This window comes from Petaurus breviceps, unplaced genomic scaffold, assembly GCF_028583685.1.
Source record: "Petaurus breviceps papuanus isolate PSGF00001 unplaced genomic scaffold, PetGlider_PUasm1.0 520, whole genome shotgun sequence".
Taxonomy (NCBI): domain Eukaryota; kingdom Metazoa; phylum Chordata; class Mammalia; order Diprotodontia; family Petauridae; genus Petaurus; species Petaurus breviceps.
Window position 1 is genome coordinate 881,645 of NW_027186354.1, and position 17,705 is coordinate 899,349.

Consider the following 17,705-nt stretch of genomic DNA (forward strand, 5'->3'; position numbering starts at 1 on the left):
CACACACACACACACACACACACACACACACACACACACACACACACTCACGTCCATGCGTCCAGGCAAGTCCCCTAGCGGAAGGAGCAGAAGGGACTGGACCTGGGGGTTATCATGGAAGCCCCGTCCCGACCCCAGTCTCTGGGATGGTCCGGACCAGGAGGCCGGGGGCAGGAATCCCCAATCTCCTGCCTGGGCTCGGTCCGGCCCAGCCCAGCCCAGGCACGAGGGCGGAGACAGATCTCCGTCCCCGCAACCCCATTCCCTCCCTCCTCCAGCTGGGTCCTTCATGGGCATTCCCCGGGCCACAGCGACACCTGCCGGCCTACTCCGGGGCAGCGTCCAGGCAGGGCTGGTGCTGGGGAGGACTGGCTGGAGGGGAGGGAGATGGGAAGGAGCGGGTGGGAGTCCGAACTGGAGAGGTCCTTTTGAAGGACTCTTATCTCTGGAGCTCCACTGGGAAATGGGGGGGGGGGGGGGAAGGAGAGGGGGAAGCTTTGTTAAGGTTGTCTCTCACAGAAGAAGAGATAAAATTAGGCAGACCTAGAAATCAAATAATCAGACACAAAGACAGAAATAGTCACAGGGACTTGAGCACCCCTGTACTCAGTTCACCTCTTTCTGTGCTTTTGTTCTGGTGGCTGCCCAAAGAATAGGCTGTGTCTCCTCCCTCAGACAGAAGATCCCCAGGCTCCGAGCTTTTTCTTCCTCATGAGACTGGAGCTCCCCAAGGACTGAGTTATGTCTCCCTCTCCAATCTTTCCAAGGACAAGAACAAGGACACTGTTTCCTCTGAGTCTTCCAAATTGCCCAAGTCAGAATAGACACTGCGAGGGAGTGACTTAGCTCTGTGTGTGTGTGTGTGTGTGTGTGTGTGTGTGTGTGTTTAGAGGGACCAGCCAGGCCTTTGGTGAGAAGAGAAGCCCTGCAGGTTTCAGAAAGAATTATTTTACATTTAATTTCCCTGGGTGAGCTTTAAACCTTATGAATTAAAGAGTGCAAAGAGAGGTATTAATAGACAACCTTGAATCCTCTGGCTTAAAGTGCCACTGGGAACTGCCACCATTGCAACCTTTCACATGGTCCAGGTGAACCAAACACAGGAAATCTGACTGGAGTGATGAAGGGGGCAGAAGCAGGACTCATTCCACCCTCCTTTCACCCACCCTTGCAGGCCTGCTCCCAACTCTCTTAGTCTAATTCCCTGCTACCAATACTGGCAGGGTATATTCTTGGATGGAAATACAAAGATTTCCCTGAAACTGTGCTTGTAAACACTTGAGGAAAGAGATAGGAAAGGATAAAAGTTGCACTAACATGTGATTCAAGTACCTCGACCCCTCAGAGCTATAGATTATAAAGTAAATCACATCCAGGGCTCTGCCTTTGAGTAGCATAGACCCTTCCCCAGGCCACACACAGGAGCCCCTTTCCTTTCTAGAGAGACCCTTGATGATGACAAATAGTATTGTGTAGGGGAAGGAGGGCTGTACCAAATCAAGCAAGCAAGCAAAAACATTTATTGACTACTATTTGCCAGGCAAGGTTCTAGGCCCAGATCTGCTGATAACCCCGTGTAGCCTTGGGCAAGTCACCTCACCATTTTAAACCTCAGTTTCCTCAGCTGTAAAATGGTCAGCTCAACTGAATGATTTCTAAGGTGCCTTCCAAGTATCTAGCTGTCATATGTCCTAAGTCCTGCTAGCCTCCCTTGCTGGGCCTGTTCTATCCTTTACTGTCATGAAGTCTAACCTCAGCCTCTCCTGCTAAAATATTAGCCCATTTCCCTCCTTTGTTCCCTCTTCCTGTCCTTTGTTGGTCTAGCTGATCCTTATCCCCAGTGTCTTCCCAGAAATTTTCAGAGGGCAACCTTCCCCTCTTCAGTTCAAATCTTCTCTCTTGGTAGAAGGGGGAAGAGGGAAAGTGGATGCAATGATCATTTCTTTCTTTCTCTGATTCAAACTTTGACATCAGATACTGAGTCTTGGTCAGAGTTGGGGCCTTGATTTCTCATAGTCCCAATGATGAAAACTTTCCAGACTGACACACACATACCCTGAGTAAACATATACACAGATACACAAATACATACTGAGCAATTTCATGACCAGCACAGGTTAAAAACCTACCTGATGAACACAGTAACATAGTTAACACAGAGAGATACAAAGACAAACTTCCCAAGAGGTGAAAGTGAAAAAAGCACAGTAGCAAAGCACCTGCCAAAAACCACTCACATTCACTTACCCACTGTATACACTGCAGCCCACAGGCAATCTCACACACATATTCACACATTCACACACCAGCAGTCACACACATATACGGCAGGGTCCAGGCCGGCGGGCAGGCGCCTGGAGCTCAGCTAGTTACATAAACGGCCTCTTTTCAGTGCCAGGGCCTGGGGCAGCTTGGACTCCATCAGGGAACAGGATGGCCTCGTCGAGCCTCCAGGCGCCGAGAAACTCGATCCGACTCAGCCCCAGCGCCCAAGCCAAAAGTGGATGACCCACCCCTTTAGGATTCTCCCCTGTCCAGGGTCCCCCTGTCCCTAGCTTTGACCACTAACTCCAACTGGGACTTTTTTCTACAGCTTTCCAACCCCCTGCCCCTAATACCAGGTTAACTTTTCTCCAAAACTCTGGAGCCTTCCTCACCCACCCCAAGATATCCTCCTACTCCAGGCCCATTTACCCAGGATATTTTCTGATCATGACCACCCCAATATTTTACATCTTCCCACCCAGCCTTTCCCCCTCCATCCAACCTTTGCCCTACTTCCTCCACTCACTGAAGCCCCATGGCAAAATCAAATGCAATTCCACAAATGTCTAGGTGCCTACTGAGTTTCAGGGCACTGCGCTAGGTGAGGCACAAAGATTAGAGGCAGATTTGGGAAGATCACAGACCCAGGCATCATATTTCGATCACTGACCTCTCCAATACTAACAATAACAACGAGGACGACAACATCCTGGGGGTACTTCACATTCCTCTGCCTGAGTCAAACCACTCAGGGCCATTGAGATCTCATGGACAAAGATGGGCGACACAGTTGAAGAGAGGACTTCTGGGGGAGGGGGTGAACAAGAGTCATCTCCCTTCTCTTTCCTGAGAGCGAGGTGCTCCCGTGGTTCTCAGGGATTTGTTGCCATCAATCTGACCATAGGCTGGGTCCTTTGGGACTGGGAGAGGGTGGGGTGCACATCAGATCCCTTATCAAGTCAATTGGCTAACAGACCAGGATGGTTCTTATGTGGGGAGTGGGAGAATGGGGATCAAAAAAAAGTCTTTTAGCTGGAAGGAACTTTAGACACAGGATCATGAAGTTAGATGGGAAAGGGACCTTGGAAGCCATGAGTCTAAACTCTTCATTTTACAGAAGTGAAAACTGATGCCCAGGAAGGCTGTGACTTTCCCAAGGTCATACAAGGTAGTAACAGTGAAGAAAGGAACCTCGGTCCCCCCTGATTCCAAATCTAGGAATCTTCTTATGAGGTGAGGGAGGGAGGACACTCCTGGTTCCTGAAGCTAGCTTCTTGACTCTCTGGCCCCACATCCCTTGGCCTTCTCTCTTCACCCCTGCTGCCCCAGCTGAAGCTCAGTTTTTTCACAACAAACTTCAATGCTCTGGATTGAAGCTGTCCCTGGGCCAGAGAGAAGGGAAATTTCTTTCCCGTGCTTTTTCTTTTAATGAACAAAACATTTCAATTTGAACCTAACCCTTCCCTATCCCCACCCCTATCCCATGTACTCTCCAGGCCCTTCTACTCCCTGCAGGCTATGGAATTGTTGGGGGGCAGCTGAGGGAACACCCTCCCTTTCTGTCTTCCTCTTCCACTTAGGGGAAATAAATATGATTGGAGATTTTTTTCTTTTTCCATATTTGATTATTTGAGATTGGGGGTGTGTGTTTTTTTTTTGGTTGTTTTTTTTTTTTTAACTTTTTTTGTTGTTTTGTTTTTTGCTTTTGGCTAAAAATACCCACTGGTGTGGCCGATTCCCAGAAAGGGCCAGAAAAGCCCTGGCTCTGGGCACACACTCTCCTCTCCAGACAAGGATCCCATCTCCTTGTTGTTGTTTTCCTGATTTTTCCCCCTGGATGTTGTTTTAATTATTAATCACATTTTCCACATTCTCTAGCCAAGCCTTGACCCTCCCCCATACCTTCTCTCCCCACCCCTCCCCCAACCCCACCCTAGGGCTGGGGATCAGTGACATGAAACTCACTGTCTTTGAGCTGGAAGGGACCTAAGAGATCATCTAACCTAATCCTCTGGTTTTCAGATGAGGCAACTGAGGCTCCGAGGGGGCAAAGGTCACTTGCCCAAGACCATTCCATGATTTGGTAACAGTTAAGATCATAGACCTATAAAGGGGCTTAGGGATCACGTTCCAGCTCCTTCATTTTACACATGAGGAAACTAAGGTCCAGAGAATTTAGGTAACTTACCCAAGGTCATAAAGGTAGAAGAGCTGAACCCACACTAGAACTTCTCTGGGCCCCAATTTCTTCATCTCTAAAGTAAGAGGGTTGGATGAGGTGATCTTGAAGGTGCCTTTCAACTCTCAATCCAGTAGCCTGTGAGCCCTCAAGGAAGGCATGATTAACCCTCTGAGTGCTGAACTAGTCAGATCAGAAGAATTTTGAGATGCTAGAAGTGGAGCTGACCTCAAGATCTCATGCCCCAAGACAGGAATGGATGTGGCTGAAGGTACTCTGCCATGGGCCAAGATCTCAGTCACTAAGTAAGGTCAGTGATCACTCATTGTATATACACCATCAATATCTCCCTCAGATTCTGTTCTGATGGCCCACAAGCCTTCCCCATGGCCATCCTTTCATATCCAGATGTCACCCACGAGGGCCCTGGTTGAAGTCTTTTTCCTTGGTGCCTTGAGTTATGGACTCATACTAAAATAATTTAATGAACAGTGAGCCTGCATCAGCCAGGGACTTCTTGGCTTGGACAACAGGGATGGACCTTGGAGATCATCTAGTCCAACCCCCTCATTTTCCAGATGAGGAAACCAGCTCTCAGAGAAGTGAGCTCAGACTGGCACTTAAAGCCCTTTACAGGCTGGCTCCAGCCTAACTTTCCAGGTTTACTTGACATCATTATCCTTAACTCTGGCTGTGTTCCAGCCAAACTGGTTGGTCTGCTTGCTTTTCCCTGAACTTGGCAATCCATTTTTCATCTGTGTTTTTGCACAGGCTGCCCCTGTGCCTAGAACACATTCTTCCACTTCTCAACCTGTGAAAATCCCCAGTTTTCTTCAAGGTGCAGTCCATAGACCAACTCCTATATGAAGCCTTTCCTGATACAAGTAGGTGACAGTACTCTCTCCCTCTCCAAATAATCTTGTGTATACAAATATACCACGGAAACTTTGTATTCCTTTGAAAGCACCTACTTGAAGACAGAGATGGGTTTGGGTTTGTTTGCTTTATCTCTTTTATCCCCAATGCCCAGCACTAAATTTTGCATAGACATTTAAATAAACGCTCATTGGATTGGATTGCAACTGAAGTCCATATGCAGGCCAGTATTGAAACAATGTGGTATGGTGGAGAGAGCACTAAATCTGAAATAAGAAAAAATGTAGCTTCAGACCCTAGCTCTGATCCTTACTAGCTGTGTGACCATGGCCAAGTCAACGAACCTCTCTGAGTCTATTTATAAAATGGGTTGAAAACTTTAATACCTGCCTCACAAGATTATTATAAGGATCAAATAAAATAATCCATACAAAGTAATTTTCCAACCTTAAAGCACTTTAATGTCAGTTATTACTCAGTAGCTGAACTGGAATTCGATCTGTTCCACCATGGAAAAGCCTCATTGAAGTTTGTCACATTCATCATTCAAAAAAGTGTGTGTGTGTGGGGGGGGAGGTATAATGGGGATTGTGGGACACAAAGCCCCTACCCCCACATCCCAGGCAGATCTCAGTCCTCTTCCCTTTGTAGAGCTGATTGTTGTTGTTCATTGTTTCAGTCCAACTCTTTGTGACCCCACTTGGGGTTTTCTTGACAAAGGTACTGGAGTGGTTTGCCATTTCCTTCTCCAGCTCATTTTACAGAGGAGGAAACTGAGGCAAACAGGGTTAAGTGATTTGCCCAGGGTCACATGGCTAGTAAATGTCTGAGGCCAAATTCAAACTCAGGAAGATGAGTCTTCTTGACTCCAGGATTCTATCTACTTCACCACCTACTTGCCTCTGTAGAATAGGGAGGCCTCAACACAAAGGATACAGATGTAGGTGGTCTTCCAGGGCATCAAATTGGGATCCCCAAAGAGCTCGGTACTTGGCTCAAAAATCACAGAAGTAAATTTCATATTGTAGTACATAAACCTTGTAGGAGATGGAAAAGGAATGGAAGGGAAAGGGAGGGGAGGGAAATTATTTGACCCTGCTTGCCACCTTCTGCCTTCAACACCTGGGATGCCCCTAACCTTTAGGTCCTCTCCCTGGAGAGTCTCTGAGTTTAAAGAGCACTAGAATCAGAGAGCCCAGATTTAGCCTTGGCTCTCCTACTTACTGTGACCTTGGAAAAACAAGTTTTCTTCTCTAAGCCTCAGTTTCTTCATCTGTGGAGAAAAAAAAAAGGTGATACTTGAACAAGATCATGTGCAAATCAAATGAAGTAATGTATACTGGCTTTTTGTAAGCCTTATAAATTATACGGATGTAAAATATTTCTAAAAGGCAGCAGCATGAGATGAGTGGCTAGGTCAAGGTCACACAAGTAACTAATGGATGGGAAAGAATTTGAAACAGGACAGAATGACAGATTATGGGTTCAGATCTCACTACCTATACAACTGTGGACAATTCAATTCAATTTAATTTGAAACAAAGCACTGTGCTAGGTACCTGAAACAGAGTCAGAAATGAACAACAGTTCTTGCCCTCAAGGAATTTACGTTTTATTGGAATACAAAGAAGCAAATGTACAAACACAAGATACTTTGAGGAGGGAGACAGTGCTACTAACCAGGAAGACAAGAAAGATTTCAGTAGAAAGTGGGCAAGTCATTTTATCTATAGGAATCTCCATTTCCTCATCGGGTAAATGAAGGGTCTGGATTATATAATCTTTATGGTCCTTTCTCCCAATTCGACGCTCTCAGATCCTAATAGAAATAGGAGATGACTGGTTCGGGAGCCATCCAGGAAGGATGCTCCCCTCCTCCTCTATGTTGGCAGGAAGTTCTCACTTATGTCTAACCTCCATCCCTTCTGCCACTTCTTACCATCCTTTCCCTACCATGATGTGTTTCAGGTGGGGAGGCTGGGGCCAGGGGCCTGGCTGGGGAGAGAAGGGCCAGGTAAGAGTCCCCAGGGCTCCAATTCTGTATTTCTACTGCAGGTAGAGAAGACCCAGGAGAAGCAATTCAATTGGTTGTAGAGTGGAAGAGGTATCATGGTCTGGTGTCAGAAAAGCTGGGATTGAAACCTGGTTCTGACACTAAACTCTGTGACCTTGGCCAAATCACTTCCACTTATCAGCCCCTGCCAGTTTTCTCATATGGAAAGAAAAGGGGGCCGACTGTGTGATCTCCAAGTTCCTCTGTGTCTCTATGGGTCTTTTAACAGACAAAGAAAAGGACCTACCTCCAGGACTGAGACCTTGAGAGCTGGGGTGGGGGGAGAGGAGGAGGTTTCCTCCCCCCTCCCCACCACATCTCTTCAGTGCCGACACTCGACCTTCCCTTGCCCTTCAACCGAAGCGGCTCTCGTACTCCCCAAGTCAGCTTGGTGGTGACGCCTCCTCCAGGGAGGCGAAGGGGGATTGTGATGGGGAGGAGGGCGGTGAGGGGGAAGTCGGAGAGCGGGAGCCGGCTGTGGGCCTGGACAAAGGAAGCCGAGGTTGTCTGGAGATCCAGGCGCAGGTCAGCACGTGAACAATTGGCCCAGAGCTCCTTCCCCATCGCCTAGCCGGGATTCTCCTGGGAGCAGCCTCGTCATCGTCACCGAGACAGGGGAGGGGGAAGGGGACTGAGGGGAATACAGAACAGGCAGGCAGAACCACCCACCCATCCAAAAGAAAGAAGCAAGGAGGAAGAGAGAGGGAAGAAGAGGAGAGGGAGGGGAGTAGGAAAGGGGGAAGAGGGAGGGAAGGAAGGAGGGAGAGAGAGGAAAAGAGTGAGAAAAGGAAGGAAAGGGAAGCAGAGAGAGACTAGGAAAGGGAGGGACAGACAGCCACTGGTAGATATTTAGTCTTTTATATAGACTTAAAAAACATCTACTGCAACTAAAATTCCACCTTCTACAACGAAGTCTTTCCCCATCCCCCTTAATTCTAGTAGCACTCCTTTGTTGATTATTTCCAGTTTATCCTGTATGTAGTTTGTTCCTACATCGTTTGCATGTTGTCTCCCCCATTAGACTGTGAGCTCCTTAGCAAGACCCGTCTTTTGTCTTCTTCCCCCTCCCCCCCTCCCCCCCATCTCCCCACCTCTAGGGCTTAGAGTGGTGCTTAGCACACTGTAGGGGCTTAATAAATGTCTGTATTTGATCTAACTGAATCTAGACCTCTGGTTTCATCACTGTAGGGAATACTGGGTATAGAAAACCCCTTCCAGCAACGCAAAAAGCTCCCTTATAACTCGGAAGTCTTAGCCAGTTGCCAGGGATATCGAGAAATTAAGTGACTTGCCCATGGTCACACAACTAGAATGTGTTAAAGGCAAGAACTGAACCCAGCTCTCCCTTTTAGTATCATATAATCCAACCCACTCATTTAACAGATTAAGAAACTGAAGCCAGAGATGTTATAACTTCATGCAAGTGGCAAGAGCGTGAGCTCAAACCCAGATCTTCTTGCGTAGCAAGAAGCCCAATGTGCTTTCCACTTAGTGTCACACTGTAATAAGTTCTCTACCTTCTCCATATAACAGGAGCTTAATAAATGTCTTATTTCTTCATCTGTTCCCATTCTTTTTCTTCTGCCCCATCCCCCTCCTTACCTTCTCAAGAATCACAGAAGGAGAGCTAGGAAGAAACGGTAATCCCACCCTGTCATTTTTTATAGGTAAGGATAAGTGAACTGAGCCCTGAACCCATGTCTCCTGGCTCCAGACCAACTCTTTCTACTGTTCTACACTTTCCTCACTAGGTTTTGTTGTTTGTTGTTTTTTTTTTTTTTTTACGGACCTCCTGGAGTGTTCCAAGACCTGTGTGGGCCAGTCGTGGGAGAAGGCTGAGAAGCAATCCCTGTCCCTGCCTTCAGGCAGATCACAATCTGGCTGGGGAGACAAGACTCCAGTGAAGAACAAGATAACTAGGTCTCCTGGGCTCCCTCAGTGCCAAATGTCTGACATCTTGGCATCAGTGTGTAGGAGGGGAGACTCTTCCAGTGTGGAGTCAGGGGCACCAATTAGGGGAATATAGTCATAGTTCAGGCAGAATTAATGAGGAATGTTTTCGGGGCAAGAACAGTTGGGGGTGGGGTGATGATGGTGTAGACTTTACACTGTAGCAGGCAATGGCGTAGGGGCAGAGGCCAGCAGGAAAGACCAATTTAGGGTCTTCTGAGAGAAGGCAGAATCCTCTCCCTACTTAGGAGAGAGTGTAGAGAGAGGAGAGAAAGGAGCCCAGGGCGTGGTCTTGGGGGATGCCTAGGGTTTGGTATGGGAATGAGAGTGGAGATGAGCAAAAGAGAACCAAGAAGAAACAAACAGTGGTAAGAGAAGTAGGCAGTCAGTCCACAAGCACTTGTCAAGCCCTTACTATGGGCTTAATAAATGGACAAAAACATGTTGCCAGTTCTCAAAGAGCACACATTCAAGTAAGGGAGACAAACTGTAAATAACTATGTTCATATAACATCTACAAAATATAAATGGAGGGAAGGTACTAGTAGCAGAGGGAACTAAGAAAGGTCTCTTTCAGATGCTGGGGGTCGATCTGAATCTTGAAGGAATTCAGCAAGATGAGGACTCGGCGAAGAGAAGGGAGAGCCTTCCAGGAATGGTAGACACAGACAGGGCAAGTAGGAGATAGGCTGTCATGGGGCAGGAACAAGACAGTGTTGAGATGCAAGATTGCAAAGAGCATGGAGGGGAATGAAGTGTTCAGAAAACTGTAAAGGTAAAAGAGAGTCAGGTTCTGAAGGACTTTAAATGCCACATAGAAGAAGATTTTATATTTAATCTAGATGTAATAGGGAGCCATTAGAGTTTGGAGGAAGGAGGGGTGACAAAGTCAAATGAGTGCTTTAGGTAAATCATTCTGGTGCTGAGTAGAGAATGGATTAGGAGAAGGAGAGAGAAGACAACCAAGTAAGTTAGGTGTCACGGAAACTGAGGGAAAAAAGAAAGGTATCCAGAAGGAGAAGGTGGACAACAGTGTCAATGTTAAGGGAGAATGAAGACTGAGTACCTGGCATTGACCATTAGATCATTGTTTACCCTAAATGACAACTTCAGTAGAAGCCAAATTGCAAAGCTTTGAGGGGCAAGTAGTAATGAAAAATCAGACATCAAATGAAAACTTCTGAGAGCTTTGGAGGTCCCAAAGGAGGCACTTTCCCTGATCTTTCCCCCTTTCTCTTTCTCCTGTTCCTCCTTCTTCCTCTTCCCCCTTTCTGTCTTCTCCTTTTCCTTCTATTTCTCTTACCTTGTCCTAATGAACTATGTTAAAAAAAGAAATCAAATAACCAAAACTATATTTAACTAAGTTACTTACAAAATTGTTCTCTATTCTTAACATAGCCCTCACTTCAACAAGGCAATATTTTTATTCCTCCCTAAATGGTTCTCTCATTGCCCACATTCTATTCCAAACCTTCTCATTCTACCCTGTCAGCAGAGGATCTATACTGAAAACAAAAAGAAGTTAGCTGCTGTAAACTCCCTCTTCTCCCCTTCTCTATATCTCAAAACCATTTGATGCCACCCCCACCCCCATTCCCTTTTGATTTACCTAGGGATCTGACAAAGAGGTGGCCCTTCTCAACAAGCACAGTCCCTCTACTTGTACCCTTGATCCTATTCCTTTCAAGTCTCCTCCAGCAGATTGCCCCCAAAATAATTCCTCCCCTTTCTCTAATCTTTCATTTATCATTTTCTGGTGGCTGCTTCCCTGCTACCTAAAAAAGTCCAGAAAATTCCCATCCTTAAAAAAAGTCTTCACTTGACTGTGCCATCCCCTCAAGACACTCTCCTCCCTTTCACATATAAGTCCACAGAAAAGTCCAGTCTCCTTGCCTTTGCTTGCTTTCCTGTCATTCCCTTCTCTGAAGGCAAGACTAAAGGGTCTGAGTTCCCTCTGCCTCTAGAGCTATGATCCTATGACCCTATGATCCTATTAGAAACTGTATTTCACTTTTAGCACTTAACTGATTCAGTGGCATTTGCTCAATATCCAACCCTCTTGAACTCTCTGCAGCATTTGAAACCGGTTACCCATCTTCTCCCCTTGGTTCTCCTCCTAGGGGGAAGGGAAGAGTTAATAAGCATTTATACAGTACCTACTACATGTCAGACACTGAATTAAGCACCTTATAAATATTATCTTATTTCACATCAACCCTGCAAGGTAAGGTAGTTATCTCCATTTTACAGTAGAGGAAACTGAGACAAACAGAGGATACAGATTTACCCAGGGTCACACAGCTAGTACCAGAGGCTAGATTTGAATTCAGATCTTCCCAATTACAGGCCCAATGTTCTACCACCTAGCTATGACTCCTACCTACCTGACTGCTTCATCTTAGTCCCTTTCAATCAACATGCACTTATCAAGTGCATTTTCTGTGCCAGCTACTATACAAAGCCTTTTGATGACTGGTCATTCATATTTTGTTTCCTAACTCTGAATATGCCAAGAGACTGTTCTGGACCATTTCTCTTTTCTCTCTACACTCTCTTGGTGACATCATCAACTCACATGTGTATAATCATCACCTCTACACAAATCATGCCCGGGTCTATACATCTAGTCTCTCTTCTGAGCTTTGATCTGGAAATACCAACTGTCACCTGGACATTTTGAACCGTATGCTCAGTAAGCATCTCTGACTCAACAAATCCAAAACAGAATCCATTTTCTTTCTCCAAAAATCTGCTGCTCTCCAAACTTTCCTCTCTCTGAGGGTATAACAATCCTCTAGTCGCCCTAGTTCCAAACCTCAGTCTCATCCACTGCTCCTCACTCTCACTCACCCCACATACCTACCAAGTTGCCAAAACTTGTCAGCTCTATCTCTGAAACATCCCACATCTATCACCTTTTCTTTGCTCACATGCTCTGGTTTAGAACTTCCTCACCTCTTGCCCGAACTAGCCTGCATTGTTGCAATAGTGTCATTAGTTTCTCTGCCTCAAGTCTTCCCCTTCTCCCATTCCTTCCTCCACACAGCTACACACATGATATGCCTAAAGAGCAGCTCTGACCAAGTCATTTCCCTTTATGATAAACTCCAGTGGTTCCCTATTATCTCCAGAATCCAATACAGACTTTTCTGTTTGGCATATAAATCTCTTCATGACTTTGTTCCAACCTATCTTTTCAGTCTTATTATACATTATTTTCTTCCATGAACTCTAGTCCAGCCCAAGTGGGTGTTACTGTTACTCACACACAAGACTTTATCTCTGCTGTCCATGCCTTTGTACAGGATATCTCTTATGCCTGGGATCCACTCTCTTCTCACCTCTGCCTTTCAGAAACCCTATTTTCCTTTAAAGCACAGCTCAAGTGATATGTTCTACATGAGGTCTCTCTTGCTCCTACCAGCTCTTTGTGCCTCCCTCCCCAAATTACCTTAAATTATTTTAATTTTTTAGTTTGTTATTGGCATTTTTTCATTTTTAAATCACTTTCATTTCTCAGTATATCCCTCCCCCCACCCCCTGCCATATAATCATTATTTATAAAAAAGAAAAAAAAACCCTAATTCAGCAAAACACATAAACCAATTCAATTCAATAAACATTTATTGGGGGCACAGTCAAGATGGCGGAGTAGAAGCAGGTTGTCTGTGCGGCTCTGGCTTCCACCTTCCCCAATCCACGTAAAAAGGTGACTCTGAACAAACTTTGGAGCTACAGAACCCACAAAATGACACAGAGAAGCTAACCTCCCGCTGAGGACAGCCTGGCAGGCCAGCAGGAATCCGCCAGCACTCTAGGAGCCGATCCAGCCCCACACATTGAGATTTTAGCCCCAAGGCAGGCCTGACCAACCACTGGCCAGAGGACTCCAGATCACCACCAGCTGTGGCTGTTCCAGATTTATCAACTCATATATGCAAAGGACAAAGTGAGAGGTCAGTGCAATTTGGACTTTGGGACCCAGTAGTTGGGAGTGCATAGGCTTTTGCCCCCGGGGTGAGAAGCTGCTGAAGGCTGCGGCACAGCTGCTGCCCCATGGCAGCTTCAGTTCCTGGCCTGCAGACTGTAGGGGGACCAAGTGACCAGTCTGAGGGGTAATCGCTCTTGCTTTAACTTTCTTGGATCTGGATTGCAGTCTAGGATGGAGGTCCTGGGGTGTGTGACCAGCTTGCCAGAGCATGTGGAGGCCTCAGAGAGGGCACCAAACTAATACCTCCGGCAGCTGAGAAAACCCCAGCGTTTGGTACGAAGTTCCCTTGTCTGGTGGCAGAGTCCCACTGTGGCAAAAAACCCAAAAGTCAAGTAATTGAGTGGCAACATGACCAGGCAAAGGAAGCAAAGCAAACAGAAGAATCCAACATTAGACTCCTATTTTGGGGACAAAAAGGATCAAAGCATGGAACAGGAGGAAGACAGTGAAGTCAGAACTCCTGCACCAAAAGCTTTCAAGAAAAATTCGAGCTGGTTACAGGCTATAGAGGACCTTAAGAAGCAGATAAGAGAAGTGGAGGAAAAATTGGGAAGAGAAATGAGAATGATGCAAGAAAATTATGAAATCAGAGTCAACAGCCTGACTGAGGAAAATAACACCTCAAAAAATAGACTAACTCAAATGGCAAAAGAGGCTCAAAAAGGCAATGAGGAGAAGAATGCCTTAAAAAGCCGAATTTGCCAGATGGAAAAAGAATCTCAAAAGCTCACTGAGGAGAATCATTCATTCAGAATTAGATTAGAGCAAATGGAAGCTAGCAACTTTATGAGAAACCAAGATGCTGTTAAACAGATCCACACAAATGAAAGAATAGAAGGCAATGTGAAATATCTCACTGGAAAAACCACTGACCTGGAAAATAGATCCAGGAGAGATAATTTCAAAATTATTGGACTACCTGGAAGCCATGATCAAAGAAAGAACTTAGAAATCATCCTCCAAGAAATTCTCAAGGAAAACTGCCCTGATGTTTTAGAACCAGAGGGCAAAATAGAGGTTGAAAGAATCCACCATTGGAAGGGAAGGCAGGTTGGGGGGGGAGGAGGGCAGTTGGAAGCACCCACTTTTGAAAAGGGACGGGATCAAAGTAGAGAATAGAACAAGTGGGAGGTGGGATAGGAGGGAGGGAAATATAGTCAGTCTTTTACAATATATCTACTATGTTATTGTTTTGCATTAGCCACACATGTACAACCTCTACTGAACTGCTTATCTTCCCAGTAAGGGTGGGTGACAAGGGAGGAAGGGAATGATTCTGTAACTCAAAGTTTTAAAATCATATATATACTATTATTAATACTATTTTACATGTAATTAGGAAATAAGATATACAGGCACTGGGGCATAGAGATCCACTGGAAAAGTTGAAAGGGGTATGGGAGAAAATATGGGAGACAGCAGACTGGAGGAGGGGATATCCTGTGGGATTGCTATTTTGGGGCAGTGGTAGGGGAAAAACGGGGAGAAAATTTGTAACTCAAAATCTGGCAGAAATGAATGATGTAAATCAGAAGTTAATAAAGCATTTGAAAAATAAAAAATAAAATAAAATTAAGAAAGAATCTACCATGGGCAGCCAGGTAGCACAGCGAGTAAGAGCACCGGCTCCAGTGTTGGACTGACCTGGAGATTGAATCCCGGGCTCAGACACTTAGCACCCACCCAGAAACACCTGGCCGTGTAACCTTGAACAAGTTACTTAACCCCAATTGCTTAGGAGTGGCCAGGTGGCTCAGTGAGTAAGAGCACAAGCTCCAGTGTTGGGATGACCTGGATCAAATCCGGGCTCAGATACTCAGCACCACACCCAGAAATAATAACTGGCCGTGTAACCTTGTTTTTTTAAAGCAATTAACCCCAATTGCTTTAAAAAAAAAAAAAAGAAAGAATCTACCTATCACCCCCTGAAAAAGATCCCAAAAAGAAAACTCCTAGGAATATTATAGCCAGGTTCCTAAATTCCCAGATCAAGGAGAGAATATTACAAGCAGCCAGGAGGAAACAATTTGAATATTGTAGAAACACAATCAGCATAACTCAGGATCTGGCAGCTTCTACACTGAGGGATTGAAGGGCTTAGAACATGATATTCTGGAGGGCAAAGGAACTGGGATTAAAACCAAGAATCACCTACCCAGCAAAATTGAGTATCATGTTTCGGGGAAAATATGGTCATTCAGTGTAATAGAGGACTTTCAAGCATTCTTGATGAAAAAACCAGAGTTGAGTGGAAAATTTGACATTCAGATACAAGAAGCAAGGGAAGTATGAGAAGGTAAATAGGGAAAAGAAACCACAAGGAACTTATCAAAGTTGAACTATTTACATTCTTACATGGAAAAACAATAATTGTAACTGATGAAACTTTTCTCAGTATGAAAATAGTTGAAGGGAATAGAAATATATACATATATACACATATGTCTGTATCAAAGGGTACATGGGCATATGAATACATAATTGAATGTGTATATATATGTTTACAGGAATACATAGATAGAGGGCACATGACCAATTTAATAGGAAGGGATGATACTTAAAAGCAGAAATTAAGAGGTGAGAGAGGAATATAATGAGAGGAGATGGGGAGAGACAGAATGGGGTAAACTATCTCATAGAGAAGAAGCAAGGGAAAATGGTTACAATGAAGGGGAAGAACAGGAAGGCAAAAGGGAATGCGTCAACTTTATTCTCATTGAATTTGGCTCAGGGAGGGAATGACATACACACTAAATAGGGTATCTCACCCTACAAGAGAGTAGGGGGGAAAAGGATGAGAGGGGGGATGATGGAAGGGAGGGCAGGTGGTAGGGGGGAGGGAAGTTGGAAGCACCCACTTTTGAAAAGGGATGGGATCAAAGTAGAGAATTGAACAAGCAGGAGGTGGGATAGGAGGGAAGGAAATAGAGTCAGTCTTTTACAATATATCTACTATGGTAATGTTTTGCATTAGCTACACATATACAACCTACTGGAAAAAAAAAACAACTGAAAAGCTTATCTTCCCAGTAAGGGTGGGTGATAAGGGAGGAAGGGAATGAATCTGAAATTCAAAGTTTTAAAATCAAATGTTTAAAATATATATATATATATACATATATATATATATATATATATATATATATATACACTATTATTAATACTATTTTACATGCAATTGGGAAATAAGATACACAGGCACTGGGGCATAGAGATCCATCATGCCCTACTGGAAAAGTCGAAGGGGGCATGGGAAAGGATATGGAAGAGAGAAGATTGGAGGAGGGTCTATCCTATCGGACTGCTATTCTGGGGTGGTGGGTAGGGGAAAAATGGGGAGAAAATTTATAACTCAAAATATGGCGGAAATGAATGATGTAAACCAGAAGTTAATAAAGCATTAAAAAAAAAACATTAAATGCCTACTATGTGCCAGCCACTGTGCTAAGCACTGGAGATACAAATAAGAAAAAGACTGACAATCCCTACCCTCAAGGAGTTTACAGTCTAATGGGGGAAGACAACCCACAGAAGGAAACTGAAAAGGGAGTCAGGCTGCACTAGGGTCATGATGTTTCTTGCAGTCAAAACCAAGCAAAACTGCTGATGGAAAATGGACCTACCTAGAAAGTCCTCAGAGTTCTCCCATGTCTAGCGTCCTCCTCCCTCTACAAAGAAGCGTAGGGAGATGAATTCACACATCCCTTCTTTGGGGCCAAGTTCAACCATGACAATTTCAATGCATTGTTTCAATATTGGTGGTATTCATTGAACTTCCATTGGTACAGTCACTGTGTCTATTATTTCATGTACTTTATAATAATAGCATTTATAAAGCGGCTTAAGATCTTGCAAAGTTCTTTGTATGTTATCTTATTCAATCCTCTCAACAACCCTGGGAGGTAGGTGCTATTATCATTACTACTTTACAGATGACAAAACTGAGGCTGAGGTCAAGTGATTTGCCCAGGATCACACAGCTATTAAGTTTTTGAGAGGTATTTTGAACTCAGGTCTTCCTGACTCCAGGTCCAATGCTCTGTCCTCTGTGTCACCAAGTGCCTTGTTTATTTTGTATATAACTTATTAAAGCACACATCATTTCTCTTTGTAGAATGTAAACTCCTTGAAGTCATGTGTCATTTCATTTTTGTCTTTGAATGCCCAGCAACTAGTACAGTGACTGGAATACAGAAGGTGATTAATAAGTGCCTATTGATTGATTAGATGATTGCTGATTTGAGGGTGGGGTATATTGGGGAATGCCTTGGCTCAATTACTCAGCTCTGAACTCATTTCCAGAGAGCACTGATTTGATCCCTAATGGCAAGGTCACCATCTTCCCACCTTCCTAACCTTCTTTCTCCTGGGCCCAGGGCAACCTTTTTTTT

General features: G+C 44.8%; 1 long non-coding RNA gene across 1 annotated transcript; it reads right to left on the reverse strand.

Annotated features, from left to right (window-relative positions):
• Positions 1–5,758: 5,758 nt before the first annotated feature.
• Positions 5,759–8,170, reverse strand: LOC138172203 (uncharacterized). Its single transcript, XR_011171073.1, has 2 exons — positions 7,621–8,170; positions 5,759–6,593 (listed from the first exon to the last, which is right to left on the reverse strand). It is a non-coding gene; the product is annotated as an uncharacterized lncRNA (long non-coding RNA).
• Between the last annotated feature and the right edge of the window lie 9,535 nt (positions 8,171–17,705).